Source organism: Rhynchophorus ferrugineus, unplaced genomic scaffold (genome assembly GCF_030347505.1).
Source record: "Rhynchophorus ferrugineus isolate W39M unplaced genomic scaffold, kcgeb_rfMv2 rfM2, whole genome shotgun sequence".
Lineage (NCBI taxonomy): Eukaryota > Metazoa > Arthropoda > Insecta > Coleoptera > Curculionidae > Rhynchophorus > Rhynchophorus ferrugineus.
The window spans coordinates 44,800,342-44,824,811 of NW_027472581.1; the positions used below are offsets into that span (position 1 = coordinate 44,800,342).

A 24,470-nucleotide genomic window follows, 5' to 3' on the forward strand; every position below is an offset into this window, starting at 1 on the left:
AATATTTATCCATACATCCTAAGTCTTTGAACTTAAAAGATTTATATTTACCTGCATAAGAGATGTCTAGGAAAATTTACTCAGGAATAGTCGAAACTGTTAATGGCTGGTAAAAAGGTCATTTCGATTTTAAAGTAAAACTTATTTTATATAGAACGAATACACTGTGTCCGTGTTGGTCAGAAACTCGACCTGAAGTTAAAATGCTTTTTAAAATTTTTGACTTCAACTTTTTAAACTTCAAATATCATTTTGAGCGCAAGTAAACTCGAGCAAGTTTTTATTGTTTAACAATCTCTAATAATATTCGAACATAGACCGGGGTATGAGCATTGAACAACAAACTGTCAACGAAGAAAGTTATTTATGTAACATTTGTGTCGAGCTACAAGTACTGGTTTTTCGATTAGCCATTTTTATCATATAATTCCAAAATCGCCCTATCGTTAAAAAAATTGAAAATAATTAAATAAATATTTGTTGTAATCTTGAGTTAAATTGCAATCGAATAACGTTATACCAAGGCTCCATTTCAGCATTACTCCTCAACAATAATAATTTCCCACAAATTATGATATATTTATAAGTCATTGACTTCTATCTGTGATATTTTGTAACCAGTTAAATCTACATATTGCCTAAAATGTGAAAACAAGTCATAGTTAACGATAAATAAATAAATATATTATACCAATTTCTCTGAACAAAGCTTCAGAATTACAAAACCCCTCAAAATATATATTTTATAGCATTTCTAATCTCTTAAAATATATTTCAAATATATTATAAATATATTATATCTAATTTAAAATATATTATAAAATTAACGTTACTAATAAATTGATCACAATTCAAAATTTTCTCCATTCACTCATTTTTGGAGAACCAACTTATCTTACTCTCACGCCTTTTTTATACAGAATATTTAAAATATTTCAATAAAATTACATAATACTCTTCTTTGAATCTTTTTCCAGAAATCAAACTTATGTTGTGTTAATCGCAAAACGCTTTAACCACGATTTTCCATTTCAATCAGAAAATCCACTGAATGGATTATGTCAACTTACATTTCAAGTTCTCAAAACAAAGCATTGGAGAACTGAGGGCTAAATATATAAATTCAATTTTAAATTCGAACTGCATCAAATCCAAAAACTGTTTTAATCACAAGACAATTAAATTATTGATCTTAAATTCAAATTAAATAAAAAATATTAAACTCTATGCACTCACATAGAATAGATTTATAGGAACTCGCACCGCTTGTGATTAAATATAATCCCATTGTTATATCGTATGCTGACCAATACAGAAAAAAAATGTTGAACTGTTGTCATGTAGTGGTTTATTACAAAGGCAGACACAACAACGGCTGCGACCGAAGAGAAAAAGATATGGGGATCTAAATCCGTCGAACAAGGTCTCAATTTATGGAATAGAAATTTACGCAAATTCATCGTTATTCTTTATTAACGAGACATGTGCCCACAGGTAACCTAACGAAAAATGATTAATACGATTTTTTGCCTGAGCCATTTCAATGTCAAGATGACTCATTGTTCCTTTTTAGCTTCACTTCCCATTGCAGTCTCTCGTCAACTTAGACATAAATCATCGACCGGCATATTAGCACCTTAAATATCAAAGCTTTAACAAGAAAAAATAAAATGAAGGCGTAGAAACAGTTAGGTACGCATGCTCTTTAATCGGTAGATTAAAATTAATTTTGCTTCACACGCATACAATTTTATTTTGATGTCAGAATTTGATGATAGTTTTGTCCCTTGAAATTCTCTATGCATTTCTTCTTCTGTATTTTATAATTGGCGTTTGACTACCATCTACCTGTTCTTGCCTCTACGTGGTCAATACTCATAATTTTATTTCTTAGGTCATCATTTATTATATATGTCCAAAGTACTGCAATATGTACTTGTAAATATTCTTTAAAATAATTTTTATATTATTTTTTGTGTTTGATTACTTCTAAACCATTTCATTAACTGTCCAATAAAAATAACATCTGATTCAACAAACTTACAATTTAAAAACTGAAGCAATTAAATACCTTAAAATAGAAGCTCAAGAGCTTAATGCGCTTATTTATTTGTCCCGTATTAAAAAAAAAGTTCTCTTATAAAATAATTCTGTAACTACTAAATAAAAAATATGTAACCTTTCATCCATTATGGAAACAGGTTGATACTAGCGCTAGTTTAGAATCTTGGTAAACTATTATTAGTATTTGAACTAGACAGGAAGACATAACAAAAAGCCCGCCCGAGCAGGAACTTGAACCCTGGACCCTTGGATTAAAAGTCTGTCTGAGCTACCCGGGCTATAGTATACAAATTCATATTATTTGTAATCTCCAAACCTAATCTACAAAACATTTTATTATTTCACTTATTTGAAAATTACATCACAATCAATCATAATTGCCAGAAAATAATATAATAACTAAAACGTGAAATTCTTTGAGTAACTAAAAAAGTAACGAAAATTACAAAAAAATTAATGAAATTACAAAAAAATAAAAAGATGATAATTATAGAAAAGCGGTAGGAACAAACAAGTGTTCCGACAAAAATTAAATTACCTCACCAAAAGCTATGAACGTTCGCGTGTAGAATAATAACTAGTATACCAAAAAGAAACTTTTTTGATAGTATAAATTCAGTTTTATATACATTTTAAAGCAGCACTTTTGTAAGCTATGGTTCACTTTCAGCTAATTAATTTCAAAAATACTTTTGCGTCTAACTTCTTTACACAGTTTTATAAAGGATAGGAGGATAGGATAAAATTCCCTCAAATGTTTTCACATTTTTATATAATATAAGTAAAAACCTACAATTAGAAATAACCCTGTATTGGACTACAAGACATGTTTAACAATAAGCTGTACAGATAGACAAATCGTTATGAAACATACGATGAAGAGAATTCACTGAATTACATCCAATATATTTAGGAGTCTCGCAAGGCAGTGTACTGAGTTCGATACTATATCTCCTATATACAGCTAATCTATCGAACACAAAAATCACTACTATGACAATATATACAGACGACACAGTCATCTTAGCATCCAATATCCAATAAAACCATTAAAGAACCTCCAAACACAACTTGATAAAATACCACTGTGGCTGAAAGCATGGTCTATTAAAGCCAATGAAACAAAATCTACCCATGTAACATTTACTTTGCATAGAAGAACATGCCCACTGCCCATTGTCAACTTCCCCAAGCCGAGGATACCAAATATCTTGGTATGCATTTGGACCGAGGCCTAACCTGGAAGAAGTATATATTTGCTAAACAAAAAGAACTTGTGCTTAAACTCCAACTGTGCTTAGCACTATATAACAAGATATTACTATACGAATCAATACTTAAGCATATTTGGTCATATAGCATCCTATATGACCATGTGGATAGTGGAAGCTCCGTACTATGACTCTAATGAATTGGTACAACGCGATATACCTCTACACCCCATAACAAGTGTAATTCAAAATGTTTGCCTTAAGTTAACACTTTTTTAAGGGTTAGTGAACCCAATGTATTCGCTAATTAGTTAATGTGCCACGGAATAGTCAAGTATGTAGAACGTTTAACACTATCCAATATTCGAACTTATCAGACAACATCTCATTTTAAATAGAATGAAATTCGAAGGAAAATATTGTCTGACTCAAAATCGAATTTAAAATTTGCAACAGACAATATATTAAACATATTGATTGAGGTCACTGTTATGTTGAATAGACTATGGGTCATAGATAGACTTTAGAATAATATTTAGAAACGAACAATTGTCTTCACAGCAAAATGTTTTCCTTACAAGTACTTATAGGGGCGATTTTTACTGACTAATCAAATTACTTGAATCAGCGATTATAACCCCATCTAGATTTTGGACATAGCTCAACTTTTCTCCTGTGTCCCCTATTGTGTTTTCTCGCTATTACTATATCGCCTGGATACTAACGGATAATGTAGGAATGCATTCTAATGAGAAAATATCAATAAAAATTATATCTGATAAGTCAATAATCTACGATAACTCAAACTGAGTTATTCGTTCCAATCAAAGTTAACAAGGAACTCTTGATCTATAACTGTAACGAACGGTGAGACGGGCATTTCAACCATTACATAAAATATAAACTCACCGTGGACCAATTAAAATAATTAGAAAATAACGTTATTATTTAATGGTTATCTATCGTCGTTAAATCAAAACCGATACGGAGCGCGGTTGTCGCTGAACGAGCACCATTTTTAATGGCACCAGGTCGCCTTACACGTCTTCAATTAAGCAATTACGAGTGATACAATTAAGGCACAGGCCGAGACCAAAATGAGACGAACTGAAAAAAAAAGCAAATGTATAGCTAGCGTTGATATCTAGTTGCGGTAGCATTTCCCAGGTGGGAACGTTCTTGCATCGTCCATTAATTTGGTTAAGCACCTGTACAACACCTTGTTTTTTCCTTTTTATGAATATTGCGCTGACTTTGTTGACGTTCCTCCGTTGACGGACGTGACTTTGTCGGCCAGTCGCGCTACAATTACAACATAGTAACCCAGAAGAACGAAATCGTCTACATGGCATTTTAGACTTGCCATTCCAGTTCGTCAAACGGAGATCTCAAACGTGAACTTGGAATGGAAACATCCGTTTATATACGTGTCTGCGCCGACTTAACTTTATTTTAAATGCAATGACGATCCGAATGAAAAAGTTATTAAAACAAATATAGCAACAATATATATAGTAATCGTCTTAATGAACATTTTTCTTAACTTTTTGAGGAAAACAGAGGCACCTGGAGGCGTGTAATTTAGCACGGTTTTTTTATTAACCTCTTAGAACTTCAACAATTTGGCCGCGGGCAATAAGAATTATAATATGATATTTGTTATACAATATAACTCTACTGGTATATAGAAGATCGCTTCAGTAAGTGATCTGCTATACAAACTTATAATCTAAAACTTATTCTAAATTCTATCCAAACTTATTCTAAAAACTATTCTAACTTATTCTAGATTATTATATCAAACTCTATATGCCAGTTAATCAGTCCATATGGTAGTTTGCATTTGAGCCTACGCACTTCACAGTCATCGCGCACATTTAACTGTTTGGCGAGTGCATTGGGATACACTAACAGTCTTTCAGAGTACTTCGCACTAACACTCCGAATCACACTTGTTATGGGTTCTATGGGGATATCGTGCTAAATCAGTTTATTGGACACGTAATATGGGGCATCGACGATGACTCGCAACACTTTATTCTGGAACCTCTGGAGAATATCTACGTTAGATTTGCTAGTAGCACCCCACAGTTTAATACCATAGGTCCAAAGAATTGACTTATAAAACAAAACGTTGTTTTCTAAGGAACATTTAGATTTACACCCTATCAACTAATAAATTTGATATAGTTTAAGTCCAAGTTGCTTGCGTTTTACCACTATATGTTTTTCCATGTTAAACGTCGATCAAAATGCATTCCCATATATTTAACGTTGTCTGCTGGCGAGAGTTTATAATTATTTATTTTTACTGAGGAACAAGTTCTTCTACAAAGGGTGAATGTCACATGGGTAGATTTCGTCTCATTTGCTTTGATACGCCATGTTTTCAACCACAACTCGACTTTGTTAAGATGAATTTGGGAGTTTTTTGTGGCCGATAAAACCTTGTGTGATGATAAAACCGCTGTATCATCAGCATATGTTGCAACAGTAGTATTTTAAGTAAGTAAATCGGTAGGTCAATTGTATACAATAGATATAACAGTGGACGAAGAACACTGCCCTGGGGAACAAATGAATATATTGGTTGGAGGTCAGTGTATTCGTCACCCTGTTTAACAATAAAATGTCTGTCCGTGAACTATGATTTGAGTAGTTGAAAGTGCGTATGGGGCAAAAGCTTTTTCAATCTAACATGCAGTTCACTTTGTCGAGAAATGCAGACTTGAGATATATCGAGAAATGCAGCGGAGCAATATTTTTTATCATTCAGGCTTTTATTCATTTTGTTGACTAATCTCTGTATTTGTTCTGTCGTTCCGTGTTTATTACGGAAGCTAAAGTGATGGTCTGGAATAATATTTCTCTCTTCTATGATTATTGTGACCCTTTGAATGTATAGTTTTTCAAAAAATCTAGAGATCACAGAGGCTTATAGGACGATAATAGGAGATGTCTGACTTAAGATTCATGATAATTTGAACCACTTTCCAAGTGCAAGGAATGTAAGTAAGCCTTAACATGGCATTAAATATAAACGTTATTAATTTTATGCACTTCTCTGGGAGCTCTTTTAGGATTCTTCCAGTAATTAAGTCAAAACCAGGGGTTTTTTAGCATTGATTTCTTTAATTGTTGTTTGTTTTTATTCACTAACAGTAAATTTCCCATGTGTCAAATCCATTTAAAACGGAGTGTTAAGACAGTTAACTATGTCATTTTCTTCTGTTGTGGATATTTCAGAAGGATTAAATACTTCTATTAAGTGTTTAGAGAAAACTCAACTTTATCTTTATCATTCCTAGCCCAGGTATTATTATCAATTTTAATGGGTGGATTATATTGCTGATGTTTTTTATTTTTTTTTTGTTCCTTTCCAGAGAGAATATTCCATTGCATCAGTTGGTGTTAAGTTTTCTAAATATTTTTGAATTCCTTGATTTTGTTCCTTATTTATTAGCTCTTTCAGCTCTTTTATTATCTTGTTGAATTTTCTCTTGTTTTCTTCAGTTCTTATTTGTTGTCATGTCTTTTGCAGTTTTTTTTTTCATGTTTTGTTTAATTGTGGATGATATATAATTAATCTTTTGATATGTCGCGCTATTAGAAGTTGCATACCATGCTGCCTCTTCTATATTTTTTATTTTTATTGCTGCTATTTTCTCTCAGTTTTGAGAGGTAAATTTAGGGATATTAAACTGTCTAGTTTGTCTCTAAATAATGGCCAGCTGGTTTTATAGTTTATTTATCATTCCAAATTTATGTTTATAATATAAAATTAAAGAAAGATCTTGTATATTTATTTATAACATATAATGTGTGATGCTCTGAAGTTGCTGTTCCGAAAATAATCTAACTTATAATACTTCATATATAATGTCCTATTTTGTTATAATGTTCACTGCTGTACTCATTTAAAGTTCAGTACTTATTAATTTAATTAATATTATATTTCTGATCTTATATTGAAAATCCTGTAAATGTAAAGTTTTAACAACATATCATTTTTAAATTATTCCCTTTGGTATTTATTCCCTACAAGGTATATAATAAAGTGTTGCTTATGTACATCATTAATTTTTTGAATTTTATGAATACAAAAAAATATTTTTATATTACAAGACTTAACAACAAAGAATTTTCTTATCAATGCCAACTCTGAAATTAAACAAGTGAAAGAATTTGATAATTATTCTACCACACTAAAACAGGGAAACAGGGGAAATAACTAAAGTCCGTTCACAGCTCAAGTCGCAATATGTAATCTATAATATTAACAAGTCATGGGCGCGATTTGTATCTTTAGACTAGAGGAAGCTATGAGCTATTTATTTTAGAAGTGGTTTGCTCAAATTCTCCTAATGCATTGTGAAGTCGTCCACATAAAAATTAAACTTAGAGATGCAATTCATCAACATTCCTTCTACAGTTTGATCAGTCTTAATAGTTAATTAAATCTTAAGATATTCCTCTACAGTCATTCTATGAGTTGAATCATACGCTTTAATTTTTAAGAACTTTTTACAGCTTTTTTTTTTAAATGCATCATCATAATCAGGACAGACTGCCATAAGGAAAATATCGCGCTTATAAGCGGAACATTTTGATATAAAATTATTTAGTTTTCTCTAAAGCAGCATCATTTTATCGAAACAGCCTCACTATATTTCTACAATGATGGAAAAAATTTAGATACTGATAACTTAATGAAAAACTAACTTTTAGCAATTAATAGAAATGTTAAATATGAAAATATTTGAAACTAATGGAACAATAATCTAAGATTTTATTTTCTCTAGATTTCATTATATAACATGACTCATATAACATTGTGCCTTTGCCCAAAAATATCGAGAATCCCAGATGAGCTAATCAATCATGACGAAATACAACTATATTCCATAAACTGCCACTTTAAACCAATAATTCCCATCGAATGCAAGACCACCTACAGTCTTTCGAAAGAATCTTAAGCGTATGTCACTTTTGAATGAATTCTGTGAATTTTCTCAAATGGTTGAAGCTAAAATGATGAGCAAGAGGAGAGCTTTTCAGCCTATTATTAGTAATCCAATCAAATTTTACTGAGCTAATAGTTTTTTGACGATACACACTCTCACGTGATATTAAAATAAATAAAAATAATAAGCATATATTATACATTGCAAAAACCACGAATATAACAACTACTTATTACAATTGTATATTATAATTGGGTCTCTTAAATTAAAAAATCTATAGATCGAATTTCTTGTCCTTAATTGATAACAATGTTTTCTTGGAAAAAATAATTATTAATTAGATAGCATTAAGACTTACAGTGTAATATATGTTTTTTTTTTGTGTAAATATGATCTCCCCAATTTTATGAAAATGTTCGATAGCTCCATTGGAACCCTTTTAGATTTTATTTGTAAAACAACAATTTCACAATATACACTAACAATGGAGGTTAGGGTTAGTATATGACTCAATTAATGAAAAATATTTAAAAAATATTAAGGAAATACAAATAAATGAAACGTTGCGGCGCTGGGTTTACCTGTAGGCGAGGCTTGGGCAGTCGATGGTGGCAATTGAACGCTGGTCAATAAATGCATGATCGAAAGTACCCTTCAATAACATCCCAGATAAACGTTTCGGGATTGCCAGATAATCGTTATCCTTTTATAGCTGGCGCTGCTAGCACCCCGCCTATGTTCAAAATCTGGGATTATATTTCTGGGTATTTTACAATGTAAAATTCGACATGACTCAAGGTCGCTGCAGTATCTTTCTGATCCCTAAACGTCTTTCAAGTTGCTGATTCTTATAGCTAAAATTTCACAAAAAAGTTACCATTAATTGGGATCACATTATTGGTCTTGGCCAGGTTTGAATAGCTCTGCCTTTAAAACTATTTGTGAAGTTTCTTCGTGCTTCGTTAGGTCCATAAATACTACACAGACCTTGTGTTATTTCTTCATGGCGAAGTGAAATTTCTGCGGCCAATATAGTGGTCTGATGTGCACATGAATGTTTGGCTCTAAACCCGTGATGTTCGTCTAGATCTGCTAAGTGAACAGGTTGAGAGCAAACAGTATCGCTCTTTCGGCATCTTGGATATCAAACTAAGCAGGCTGATGCGCCTGTAGTCAGAAGGCGGAGATCCTTGTTAGATTTTACACTGTTACTTATATACTGAAATTACATGCATGCACTGCAAAATTCGAATTCATGATTATCGTACTAGTAGGAGTTTATCGTTCTTGAAAATATGTTAATAATTCAATGTAGTTAAGCGATAAATAAATAGTAAAAAGATTAATTTTCAAATATTTCTTTAAAAATAAATCAGATGTACAAATAATTGCCCATTAATAAAATAATAATCCATCAATAAATTATATTAATATTGCCTGATGTAAAACGCCCTATAGTAAATTTTCACAACTGACATAACATTTTGTTATATCAATAACATAGCCTTGAAATATTCATGATTCGATAATGAATAGTAAGAATCAATTGTTTGTCGAAGTATGTGGTAAGGATAATGAAAATAAGAAATGTTATCAAAAATGTTTTCAAAAGTTTAAGAACTATGAATATAATATCGAAGCTAAAAAGCATAGCAGAAGGCTAAAAATGTAGAAAGATATTTTCACCTTTCTCATTCACATTTCTTCATTCAATACACCTTTCTCGGCACAAATGGCTCAGCGTTGACAGCATACAAAAATTAAAAATCAAGTGTACCGAGTCTGGTAGCTTTGAGGATGCTTCGACCGACCATGCACCCTCTAACACCCGCCATATTCGTTTATTGCTTGTTAGTTAAGTGTATTTTGGACGAAAAACTGACTGAAAGTGAACATTTAAAGTGAAATGCAATCTAAAAGTTTCAGTTAAAAGTTTAAAATTAAACGATATAAATCATATTAGATCCTTCTGTGTATACATAACAACTTATTAAAAAACTAACTTACCTGGAAAATTCGATTTTTGACATTCTCTTACATAAAATAGAAACTCTCAAGATTGAAATTTCGACATTCATTACTTGTGTTATGTGATATGAAGAATTCTGCTATTAAATACTTTTACACTTATAGTGATGCTACCCTTCTCTGTCATATTCCATTTCCAGATTTGCTCTAAACTTGGGCCGAGTTCGAAGAGAATCATTTCAGAACGTATTGGATGAAAACTCAAATTATCAGGAGATCCGATCTAGATCCAGGTTAAACCACTTTCAGACGATGAAATGAGCTGTTTCTCGATTTTTAAATGCAATAGGAAAAATGTAAAAGAAAGGAGTCTACCACACTAATTACAAGGCCAAAAATGGCGATGAAAAGTAGATCTATTGCTATAATACTATACGTAAAAAATTATGGTCATCTTGCTGGCAAGATATGGTGTATTGCGAGCTGATAGCAACCGAATGAAACAGCAATAATGTCAACCACGTCATCCTCTTATGTGGCAACGCTTACCCACCGAGCATAGCGCCTTCTGATTACCCCTTAGCTAAATAGTTTAATTAATATATACTATTCAAATATTTGTCAATAAATGCCCTTTTCATGTGAAAAAATCACCAGAATACATGCAAGCACCTATTATCACCCTAATTATTTAAAAAGCTGAAAACGTGCCTAAAGAAACTTACTCTTAAAGCTTATAAAACTCTCTAAACTTGCTATGTATTTTATCATTTTACTTTTATTAACATTAATATTTATTTGATACCATGAATCCATATAGTTTTTATTAGAAAACTCTAAAACCATGCTGTTCAATTCATAATAGGCATGGACTAATTGGCAAAAACTGTTATATCCTAGAATATTCTAGTATATTTACTATTTCTTAAATATGTATTTGATCTGCAGGGGGTTTTAAAAAAAAACAAGATTTTCTCTAAAATATTTTAAAATTTAAATCGAATCGATTTTTTTTAAACCCTTTAGTCCGACGAAATCCATTTTTATGCAAACAAACCCTAAACATTAGAAGCCAAGTCATTTATGTTATTTATTTATTTTGCGTGGTAATTATGAATTCTAAAATATATAAGTGGCGCGTGGTCTCTCAATGAGATAATACAATAAACAACTTCTAAAAAATTATTTGTTTACATTTCACACAAGACAATACCAATTAAGCGGCTTAATCGAAATGCAATGGCATGTTTGCAACCTTCTGGGGAAGCAACACAGTCATTGCCTTGTACTGATGTAACTACTTTATCCACTTCGTCCACTATTAAAATAACTCCATATAGCTTGTTATAGTTAAAATATACGTTTTATTTATAAAGCATAATATCTAATATTAATTTGTGAAGAAGTCTTTCGATTTATTTCGAAGATCGATTTTATCGGTTTTAAGCTTTTAAATAATCGCAAGTTTTCATTGATTTTCTCAACAAAATAACTTGTGACATTCTATTTACCTTCATTGGCCTTTGTTCCGTGGCTAGCTTTTCTTTCAAAAATTCGAAAAAATAAACGAGTAATATATAGGAAAAATTATTTTTAAAAAAATGCAATAATTATCGAAGTTCCCACTGAAAAAATTTCAATTAAATCAGTTTACGAGTAAGTGTCATTGGCGCTCAACTTATCATGACAAATTACTATATTTCGCAATTGAATAAAATAAATTATCAACTTGTCTTAAATACGAAAAAGGTACATTTTTCTAACTCTATTAATCTTATTTCATTTGCCTATCAACGTATAGTACTTACACCACCCTCTAAAAAAAAGAAACATACAAATACTAATTAATAAATTAATTACCAAAGTTATTCATATCAAACTTAATATAATGCTACTGTATTCATCATTACTATTTGATTAACTTAGCCGGTACGTGTATCCAATATATTTGACACACAAACTATTGAAACTCATTTGATTCAAACATTCAGTTGAACAACTAGCGCCTGCTTTATGTAGTTTGCTTAAAGTAAAATTGTTTAAATTGTACCGTTTGTCATTTTTTTTAATTATTTTTAGGTTAAGTAAAAAATATATTATTATTACTGTCCAAAGTTAGTTGTCGTCCAAAAGTCTTAGTCGAAAAAATATTTCTATTTAACGCAAATTTGTTATTTAGCTGTCTCAAAATTATACTTAAACAAAATCTGTATTAAAATTCAGCATTAACATATTTATTAATGAGTACGTATCTGGTCCGTAAAATTCCCTAAAAAATATAGAATTGGCAACGTGTTCGTTCCCCTCCGATCTATACTCGATGCTCGAAGGTTAAGGACCCCACCAGACAGGCTGACTTACACCATTGCATAGCAACTCGGACAGATTCGGCGTCGTCGTTCGTCCGCGGGCCTCCCTAGACGTGCCGAGCTGCACTTTTGGCGATCATTTCTTGCGAGCTTTGTAACGTGTTGCAAGAATTAGTTTCGTAGCTCCGTTCGTGGTGGATGGTGTGCTTGGCAGTGTCGGTTCCGAACATAGACTTGTCTGGTTCTGTCATCATCACTGTTCTGAGAAAAAGATCCGACAGCGAATTTGAAATAAAAGCAAGGCGGATGACTGCATCCGGTGACATCGAAACAAATTAAAAGCTATCTGGAACTGTAAAAAATATTAAAATTCGCGTGGTGGTGGACGAGTGATATATATATATTTTTTAGACAATTTGAACAGTGAATGGTGGACCCCCCTCCATAGTGGTAATTTTTTCGGCAATTTTGCTCCGGTCGGCGATAGCCTTGTCCTAAAAACCAAGGCGGTCATGACTACGCCGACTGCTTTTTTTTCGTTTTTCGTCGGCTTGGTAACAGGCGATTTTTATGCGAACTACGTGGGATAAGGTGCCCCGTGCTCCGATCAATTTTTATCACAAACGGGTCATAATTTTCGATGTCGGTCGTTGGCTGAAAGTTTCAGACGCGACGTCACGCGATCGTCCTTGGAATTTCGTTTTTTCTCTTCATTTTTGGTCTATAGATATTTTTCATTGTCGAAGTAGTTTTTAACGATTCCATCTTGCAGTTGCATTTATACGGTTCGAATAAAGGTGCAATTATCGAAACCATTGAATGGGATTAACACAATTATTCGATTACAAGGTACGTATTTTTTTTATTGTTTTTGATTTTTGAGTATTTTTTAACGTTGTCATTAGTCATAAAAAGTCCTTACTTTATATTAACATTTTCAACATTATGATATCAAGTTTCGTTATAAAATAATATTGTGCAAGAGTAAAATTTTAGGAAAATAATTATAATGTCATGATATTACTGCTGGGTTGCACAAGGGTTTTAATACTATATTTTAAATAATAAAATAGATTTATTTTTCATGCAATTTGAATACCGGCCTATAATTTGAAAACGATTAGTCGTATCATTATTGTATGTAATATACGTTTTCACGATTTATACATAATTGAATTAATAACTCTTAAGTATACGTTTGGTGGTATGCGTTTATGTTATGTCTTTGGTTGTTTCTAAAGTTTGCTCGATACAATGTACATTCGTAGATTCTGCCTAAGAATTGTGCTGTCCTACTCCATACAAGGCTTTCAAGGTAATCTCGCATGTCCAGCACGTCGATTTCCTGGACTTGTGGCTTTTTATATCTCGCCTATATACAGTTAGTGGTTTTTCCTATTCTCTGACCTTTTAAATTGTAGAAACTAGAAGTTTTTGTTTCTGTTTACCAAGACTATTTTATTTAGTATACTGAGAATTAATAAGTGATTTTTTATTTACCATGAGCATAAATCATTTGGAATTCGTTTTGTAATCATAATCAAACTCTATCAATACAATACTCTCAAGGAAAATTCCTTAAGTAATAATAACGTATTAAGGTAATTTTATGTATGAAATTTTTAGTTATATTCTATTTCCCAACGTTTCACTTATTTAAGTAAAATAAATCTTTAGTTAACTTGTTCAATCTTGCAAATCCCAAATGCGTGGTTTTTGATTATAAAAAATGTTGATAACAATATTCCGACGTAAGACTAACATATTTAATCACGGTTTTGAGTGTCGTACATTTATATTTTTTATTACGTGATCTTTGACAATATGCAGCAGCGTAAGTAATCAGGACCCTTTTATAAAATTATAGACTTGTTATAAAATCACCCCGCCTTTCGTTAGAAAACAAGCAAAAGAAGCAAATGGAGCAAGCAATAATTCTAATTAATACGACATACCATGACAGATGACAATGAAGGGGTGCGTTTTATTTTTGTTTTTTTGTTTTAATATACAACTATAACATGACAGTCATCGAAAGCAACTTGTGTTAACTGTGTAAACTAGTGTCACTATTTCCTTCATATCAGTTGTGTAATATTTCGAAATATTTGCAGATATTTTAATTATCATTAAAATAATATAAACATACTCAAATGTATTCATTATCTACGAAAATTGTTAGTCTGGTCTCTAGTTCCGGAACTGTGAGATATTTTAATGTCCTGGAAATACAATCATTTTTTCAAAAAAAAATGTGTCGAAAGTATGCGTCTAACTGTCTTCTACTGTTATATTTATATATTATATATTTATATATATATATATATATATATATATATATATATATATATATATATATATATTAAAAATGAGATTAGATCACTAAAGCTGCTTATTCACTGGTGAGTATCGGTGCCAAATTTTGAATTTTCTGAATTGCTCTTGGAAAATGAAATGGTTGCTATTATAATCACGAGAACAAAAGTCAAACGAGGGACCATTTCCTGATTCGTCATCCATTTCACGTTATTCTATTATTATCAATTTGCCTAAACGATGACGCTGTTAAAATACCCAGTGAATCGTCTTTAGAAATCCTTTTTGAATCGGTTCATTGTTCATTGTCGACGAATTGAGGCCGCGACCATTTTCTTAAAATAGAATTGACATTGGTTTCGCGAGTTGTCTATGGAATTCTCAAGCAACCTTCGAGACAAAGAGCACTATAACCGTACAAATGAAAGAACGACATTCTTTGTTCGTTTTGCATCAGCCATCTAGAGTTAATCGGAACCTTTTTAGGCAGGCGTCGGTGGTGGTGTTGATCGTCGTGACGGTGGTAGTGAAACTGTTTCTTCGCAGACAAATTACACGATATATTCCGATCTGTAGTAGCCTTCGCAACCGAAAACTTTCACTCGATTGAGAATAAAACCGATATTCGATTTATTTTATTGATTTTTTTTTTCGGTTAGTAATATCATAAAAATTCTGGTGGGTGTTTTTTGTTTTAGTAGGTTCATGTTTTGTGACGTTTAATTTTATGTAATTATCTATATCATTTAGATATGAAAACGTTTTAGCAAACATCATTTTCTGTTTTTGATACGAGGCCTAACAAAAATTATAATTTCATAATTAGAAAATAGAGCTGTGTCTGTACCTAACTGTTGAGTTACATACAATATTTACCATATTTTGCCAATTTTGGAGCAAGTTAATGAAATGTGTAAAACTATAATAGTTCTATCATAATTATTTCATAACTGATTTTTCGATAAAATAAACAAGAGTAGAGGTAAATAGAAACTTCTCCATAAAAATACTACTATCGATGCCACAGGATTTCACACATCAAACCCCACCAATGTCGATAATCTATTGCAGGTCTTCTGATCTCATAAAGTGTGTAAAGAGCGGATCTTGATTATCTACTTTAATTTATAACACTATATCTGGGAGAAATACGCCTCAACCCAGATAATTCCTTTTTTCAACATTAAATCTGGAATACATCGGTATTATTGATGTCCAGTAAATGTCCAATTATATTATTTTAGTGTAAAATTACATTTCATTAACGTCTTCCATGTTCATCAATTTGAAGAAGCCAGGGATGCCCGCAACTTGTACAATTCGTCTCATGAGTATCTTTCTTTGGACTGCATATAAAGCATTGAAAACAACAATGATTTCAATCATATTGATTTAATCAGAAGATCAGTACGTTCATAAAAATCCGTATTGAATTAATTATATCTTAGATTAGTAGGTGTGTGAAGAAATGATTTTAATTTTTATATCAGTTTAATTAGTTTACCAGCATCCGGTGCTATTCAAAATGGAGACAAGTTCACCGTAGACGTATAAAATGAGTTATTCGTAACTGTAAACTAGACTATCAATGACAGCTACTTTTGAGAAGTTTTTTTTTTTTGAAAGAGTGTTGTTTTATTTACTGCATACTAAGTTTAATTGTTTGATCGTACGACACAATGGTACCGGGCAATTTTCTTGTTAGTATTTTCGGTTGCGGAAATTCAAATTAGCATGATTAGAAGACAGGTCGGGGAGATAAAGAACGTTTATACTTAAGTTATTGTAAAGATTGTTATATTATTTCCTTTCTAATTAAAACCCCTGTCAGAGTTTAACAGAGTTTAATTTATTAATTCCTTTTTATTTTTTAGATTATCAACGTCAAGTGTCGAAATCGTAAGTAAACTATTTACATAAATATTAATAATAGCTTTCCTTGTACGATAGAAGAACTTCTGAATAATTTGCAAGAATTCTGAGTCATTGATTTCAATATATTTAATGTATCAATGAATTCGTTACATCAATTAATATATTTATTAAATCCTAAAATTAAAACCGTTTCAAGACTTCATCAATACACCAAACATATCACTTTTTAAACTTAGCTAGGCTTTATTTAGTTTAACAGAGTTGATTCCTAAGATTATGAATTAGAATTCTTTATGATAATCATATAAATATGGAAATGTTCTCCTTTAATATCAAACATTGTTTTATTACTTTTGATTGTTTGTGAGGCTATTGCCATGTTGAAATGTTCAAATCAACGGCAATTTTTCATCAATATAAGTACCATTGTACTCTATATAGAATATCCAGGTACTTGAAACTTCTATTATATGCCATTGGTTGAACTTTCTTTCTTTGGTACAATTTTAATCCGACTTGTGTATTTTTATATAAAATGAGAGATTTCTTAGGTTCTTAAGTCTCACACATAATTTCTACACACGTTATCGGCTTCCTGTAGTTATTTTTTTGGATGTGCCATATTTTGGAGCTAAAGATTATCACAGTCTAGAAATATATCTAGATACAGTGGTTTGTTTGAATTCCTCCAATAAATTTACTTAGAATAAATTTACGAAAAATTTTATAAATGATTCACACACATCCTACCATAACCATAATTATCCATAACAAAACACAAGTTTTTCTTACATACATAGAATGGATATGCAAGAAAAAATACATTTCGTTGTTTAAATTCCAACATTGTTTCTCTATATATGACCAGTGCTGTAAGATAACAAATATCTTAACTAGTATCGGTGTTTATAAAGACTTGTTTATTTTCCCAGGCCTGTATAATAGTGATATTCTTTCATAACTCAGATGTTTTTAAATATATATAGAATTGTGTGAGAAAACTCTTATGGGATATTTTCCATGACAGCGCTTCATTAATGAAACAACAGCTTATTAAAAAAAACTGCTAAATATAAATAATTGAATTTTAATTATTAGGGACATATTTAGATTTTTTCACGGTATTTATATTCAAATAATGTGTCACAAATACAAGTTTAATGATGAAATGTATTGATAGAACTGCTAAGTATGTTGCATCATAGTTCATCAAATATCGTTCAGGTGGAGTATACGTGGACGGAGTACCGTCGGCACAGCAAATATTATCTCGAATAATAATATAGCTTCGTCGAAAATTTTAAAATAAACGAATTTTTCCTGTAATAAAAATAATTTGTAACTTTTATTTCATACATTACCGTGAATAGAATAAGTCTATTAAATTGGAACCATGAACGTATACTAGTATATTGTTTTTTTTTTGCTTAATATTTGTTAGTTTATCGTTCTACTGTACATTATTATATTTTTCACATGTTATTCATTTAAATAATTGTACAAATTCGTCCTAATATTTTTCATCAACTGCTGATAATACATTATCGTTAAAGTGGTAGAAAATATAGTGGAAGGAAAAAAGGCAGTGGCTCTCAATATCAGTTAGTGAGGAAAATAGATTACCATTCGCGAGACCTTCAAGCGTTTATTGAAAGGAGTTTCTCTAAATCTTCATCAGTGGACTTATTGTTCAAAATGTCCGAGGTCAAACTTTATAGGTTATTTATTTTACAAATTACCACTTTAATATCCCGCAAACAATTTTATTTCACAGTATTCCCATATTTGATTTTACCTGATTTGTTTAGAAATATGTTGATTAACTCTAATAATATATACCTGCGGGTATTTAAACATTATTTAATATACAATTTTAGCTACAAATCGATCCTGTATGTCTGTCAAGATACATTCGCTATTAAAGGGTCTCATGTTTATTTTTATACCTCCAAATTTAACAATGTCTTTGATTGTTCCAACCATTTGTCAAAGAGTAGACCTCCTTACTAATTACTCCAAAGACAGTCAGTTACTGACGCTATTACCTTCAGCTTCAGGATCAATTAAATTTTATTATTTACCTTTCCCTGTGTTGAGAGTTCGTTAAGACCAAATATTTATTGGATTAAAAGCTGGAGAATGGGAAATTTTATAAAATATGAACAATACAGCTTAATAACTCAATAATTTAATATTTTGAGAAATCAACAAATTTTTTCTCACAATTTGGGTAATTTGACTTGGATTATTATGGAATTTAATAAATTGGCATTGGCAAGTCACACGTTCAAAAATACCTATTAAAAAATCCGTATTACATGAGATACTAGGCTCTTTTCATTAATTATTCTCGCATAGTCAGGGATACATAACTTGGCTATCAATATCTCTCACTAATTGTTATTAATTCATCATCATCAAAAGCTACTTCTAGCTTTTTTTCATATTCTTATATCCTATGTATAGTTTCGTCATTTCGATTATATATATTATGAACAATGATGAGCTTAGACTTCCGTCTTGTCTTAGTTAAGCTTGAGTTCTGAAGGTATTTAATTTCTTATTGTCTGTAATGAAGCATTTGTATTTATCCTAAGTATTTCTGCTTCCATAATATTTTTCTTCTCTCTATCAAATATCAAATGCCTTTTCCAAATCTACGAATGCTAAGTATACCTGTTTTTTGCAGTTATACTTTCTCTACTATCTATTTTAAGCAGAATGTATCTTGTACATCTTTATGAAATATCAACAACTGCCCTTGATTAATCGAATACACACCTTAATTATTAACGTTTTTAAAACAAAACTTAAAGTCGGCTTTGTGATCCTAATTGATTTGTGCCTAAAGATCTCTTAAATACGTTTATATTTATCCAATAATTACGTATTTTAATCGAACATTAATAAAGCCTATGCCCTTCCAACGGTTTATTAATTGATGATACCAATAGAATTATTAGTGTCTATATTCAAGAATTCCCATTTATTTTAAGACAGTCTTAAAAACAAAGCAGATGCTATTGAATGAGGTCTAGGGCGCAAAAGAATTAAATAAACGTATATAATATCATTGAGTTAGTGTAAGATTATAAAAGGGATGTAATACATTTATTAGGAATCTAAGCTCTGTTTACTAGGTTAAAATTAATTATTTGTATGTTACAATAATCTACAAGAGTTGGTTCTACAATATCAACAATCAAATAAAAAATGACGATAGTACAATTATTAAGCTGCAAAATGATCATTGAAGTGGATCATTCAGTGAATGGAATCATTCTTCAAACATAATAGTTTTTTAAATTTTGTCAATGATTTTTACTTTCCAACCGCTTACTTGTCTTATTCAGGACTTGCTACCTTCATCATCTCATTGTCTGAAGCCTCAGTATTCGTAGTAGCACTAAAATCGACGCTGTTTGTTCTCATTTACAAGACGATATGATAGTCTCCGTAGACATAATGTAATGTATTCTATTTATTTAATTACCCAATGGCCAATATATTCATTGATAATGCTCCTACATGATATGAGATATATTTTAAGTAATTCGCCAGTCGTTTTAATATAATCGTTGACCAATTTGTGATGTTTATCATATAGAGCTGTGGTCGGACATACACTTTATGTTTCATAGACAATTATAAATTTTCCAAGCTCACGACGAAACAAAATTTTATTAAATTAATTAAACAACCTTTCATGATAAATCTCAATATATTATCACCATACGATTAAATCAAATCAGCATAACAAGTCAGATCAGGCTTATTTCGTTTCTACCGGCGATATCAAAATTATTTGAGAAGCTGCTGTTAAAACTTAATACTTTGAACCTAACTATTGAATTTTGAATTTCGAAACCACCACTGGACCGTCGACCAAGTGCACAGATTAAAGCAGTTCTTGAAAAGCATTTGAAGAAAAGAAATACCGCACTGCGATATTCCTAAATGTCTCGGAAGCTTTTGACCGGGTATGACATCTGGGACTAAGCTACTTGTCCTACTACTACTACATGGGAAAGAAAATGCACTGCTGATATCCGAACAACAAAAGAAACAGTACTTGGAACATTTTCCGACGACACAGTGATCATGGAAAAGAATATATCTCTGTCTGAGGTGGTTGAAAAAGTACAAGTTGCAGTCAACAAAATCTACAAATGGATTTAGAGACTGGGAAATATAGCTTAATAACTCCAAATTTGTCGATGTTAATGTTGCCTTGCAATGAAATAACAAAAACTTAATTATATCACTTGACGGATGTTCGATTTATCAAACCCATTCAGTTAAATAGCTGGACTTCCATCTCGATGGTTAAATTGGAAATTTGGTACTGGTTAGTCAAAAGATGTTCTCAGCTTGACCTAAAATCAAAGAGATTGGTTTATCACTCAATAATAAAGCTAATTTGGACCTACGTTTAATGCGATTCTACGATTAATTACCAATGCTTATCGCTATTCAACCAACGAAGAGCTGTTCGATTAGCTCGAAATCAATTGGATTGAGGAAGTGATTTCATGATTTAAGTTGAAATAAATCACAGCAACATGGAAGCAATACAGTTACTGGACAACTCGCAGCATATCAGAAATTTGTCGCGAACGAATCCATACGGAATTGTATGGTGTATAAGTGCTACTCTTAACTTTAGCTTTAGTAGTTTCGTTTTATGTTAATTTGGGAATACATACTGATGTATTAATCCCGTATTTCCCTTTCTTGTGTATTAATGCAAGTATAACTGGACAGTAGTAATAAATTAATTTGTAATTAAGATTATAATAAGCATATCTAATATAAGATGTAATTGATAAAAATACAGTTAAATCTTCTCAGAATATTGTATGTGAAACACAACCGTATGCCTCAGTAATATAACATAATGTTTCTTCCATTGACTTGATATCATATTGCACTTAAATCTTCTGAATATTGTATTAGTAAGACATTGTTATTACAGCGCCGAGGAAGTGATATCCGAGCGAGATGGTTGATTAAAAAGCAACCACGAACGATCCAAGGATTCAGATTCGCCTTAAAAGCACGGGCGGAAAACGCAATCAAAACAGTCGAAAATCGTCACTACCGATAGTCGCGGCTCCTTTTTGAGCTCTGCACACGTGATGCGTACCTCATCACGTCGTCGACGACGCCGGAAAAACCGACCGAGTGCGTCAACCTCTTGGCTTGTGCATAACCTTGAGGCCGAAAAGGAAATTCGTGATATCGTGTTTTAATTGTTTGTTTGGAGTTATTTTTGCGATCGCGACTAAGGTTAAAGACACGAAACTGGCTTAGATGTTAGCATATATATAGTAAATACATGGTTGCATGCATCAATCGGCATTAAATTGTGCGATAGAGCGCTCGGCGGCCGGCCGCACGGGAAAGCGTTCTGGCCAAATTCGAAACGATTGGTACTAAAAGCTTGTTTCGTGTCTGCCAGATGCTCCCACATTCTCAATACGAATATGTAGCTGACGGCTAAAATATTACTAGTCTATCTATTAGACATTTTTGTTTAATCATATATGTTTATTTGTTAATTATTTGTTTCGTCTAACCATTTACGGGAATGGGCGAAGAACTATCGATTAAATGTTCCTGGTACTACTCTAACAGAAAAGCTAACATTTTATTCAGTTAGTCTTAGTTAATATTAGAATAACAGCTACAAAATGAGCTAATTGCTACCGCGGAATTGGTGTCGACTGCTGAATGCTGCTGAATCATATCTTTTCGAGAGAAAATTTAGAGTCTCGCATGAAAAGGGAGATTCTCAACAGTTAAACCTATTTCGGCTAGAATTCCCCAGGTTAGTGTCCTGGGACCACTCCTGCATCTGCTTTTCACTGCTGATATGTCAACAAAAAAATGAAACCGTACTTGGAATATTTACCGACGCTACAGTTGTTACCATAGCCAAAGATAACTGTGTAGAAAAAGTAGAAAAAATACAAGTAGCTATCAACAAAATCTACAAATGATCAATACAATGATATCAAGCAGAATCAACTAGATACCTCGGCATACATCTCGATGGTAGGTTAAATTGGAACATCATGTCAGACAAAATGCATAGCATCTGTGCTGGTTAGTCAGAAGGTACTCTCAATTTGACCTAATCAAAGAGATTGATTTATCAATTAATTATAAAACCAAATTGGACCTATATACATGGGTTTGTACTAAAACATCAACGAACTGGTAATCCAAAGCAGCCAAAACAAAATTTTACTATTAATTACCAGTGCTTATCGCTACATAACCAACGAAGAGCTGCACGATGCCTTCCAAATCAAACGGATAAAAACGAAACAAACCACATGAACTTGTATAGTGTATAAGTGTAATAATAAGTAATAAGTAATCTTAACTTTAGCTAGCTTCTTATGCTTTCGATTCCTTGCTGTTATTGCTGAAACCGATATGAATTTTTGTACTATCCTGGCTGCCAATAATAAAACAGCTTCTTACTTGATTTTATTTTTTCATTCTATATTTCGGCTTCGGATACCCGATTCCTGATATTAACCAGTAGTTCGACGCTACGCTGTCAACTTATCCTGGCTAACCTCGGTCCCTTCCAGGCTTCTTTTGATTTTTTTTCATTTGCCGAATAGAGCGGACAGACCAAAATATTTGAAACAGGTACAATTCACTTTTATAAATCGCCATTAAAAATTTTCATTATTTTCAAATTCACATTAAATTGATACTACCTACTGAGAATTTATCTTATCTTGAATGTTATCTAGATGTGATGTGATTCCCTTTAATCAATGCTCACACCTTAATTAATCCCACGCTTATTAAAATAACATTAAATTAAGCAGAGATAACAAATTTATAACATGCTTACGTCTTAAGAAACAAACCGACGTCGTTGTAGGATGACAATAAATCATTAAATTAAATTTGTATAGATGACGTCCTAAATTATGTAAATTACCAGTCATCTGGTGTGTTGCTACACCCATCGCATTCACCAAAGGTTACCAATCGGTTCGCATATCGGTCAGTAGCGGAAAATTTCAAATATACAATTCCAGTGAAATATTGACGAAAAAATTAGTACATAACTAATTTTAGTTAATTTATTTCGTTAAGTAAATGTCTATTTTTAAATTCCATCGTGTTTGCGAGCGAGAAAAAATTAATTATACACACGAATTTTACTAAATACATTTTGAGAAACCTGTTTCGGATTTGTCATTTAGGTCCTGATATCATCATTAAAAAAATTTCGACATATCATATGACCATTTAAATTTTCATTAACAATTTTATTATTAAGACTAGATAGTTGTTTTGTATTATAAAATATATATCGTACTTCAGTGAATCTGTAAAGCAGTAGTGAATTTACTTTTTCATTTGACAATCATTAGGTCATTAGACTTCAATCAGTCAGCCAATTTAAGATGTTATATCGATTTGGCGGCCCGAAAAGATTTTGTAATATTAGTTTTTCATAATAAAGCAACTCTACCGACATAAGTTATGAAATATGAGGAGATTTAAAAATTAATTGAAAACCATTAATTACTTTAATTATATTAATTTATTTAAGGAAAGAAGAGGCGACATGTTGAACGACGATACTGAGGATTTAAATCTATGCAAATATAAAACTAGCATTGGAAACTATCGAGTGAAAATAGTAATTATTATTTCAGTATAGTAATATATAGTCAGTCTGGGGCTGTTTTTCTACTCGTGATAATAGACGGAGATGTACGAACCCC

General features: G+C 31.6%; 1 long non-coding RNA gene across 1 annotated transcript in view; it reads left to right on the forward strand.

Annotated features, from left to right (window-relative positions):
* Window positions 1-13,236: 13,236 nt before the first annotated feature.
* Window positions 13,237-24,470, forward strand: part of LOC143189919 (uncharacterized) — a 34,942-nt gene continuing 23,708 nt past the window's right edge. The window contains exons 1-2 of the long non-coding RNA XR_013004113.1: window positions 13,237-13,365; window positions 16,707-16,731. This is a non-coding gene — a long non-coding RNA (uncharacterized LOC143189919). The remainder of the gene's footprint in view (window positions 13,366-16,706; window positions 16,732-24,470) is intronic.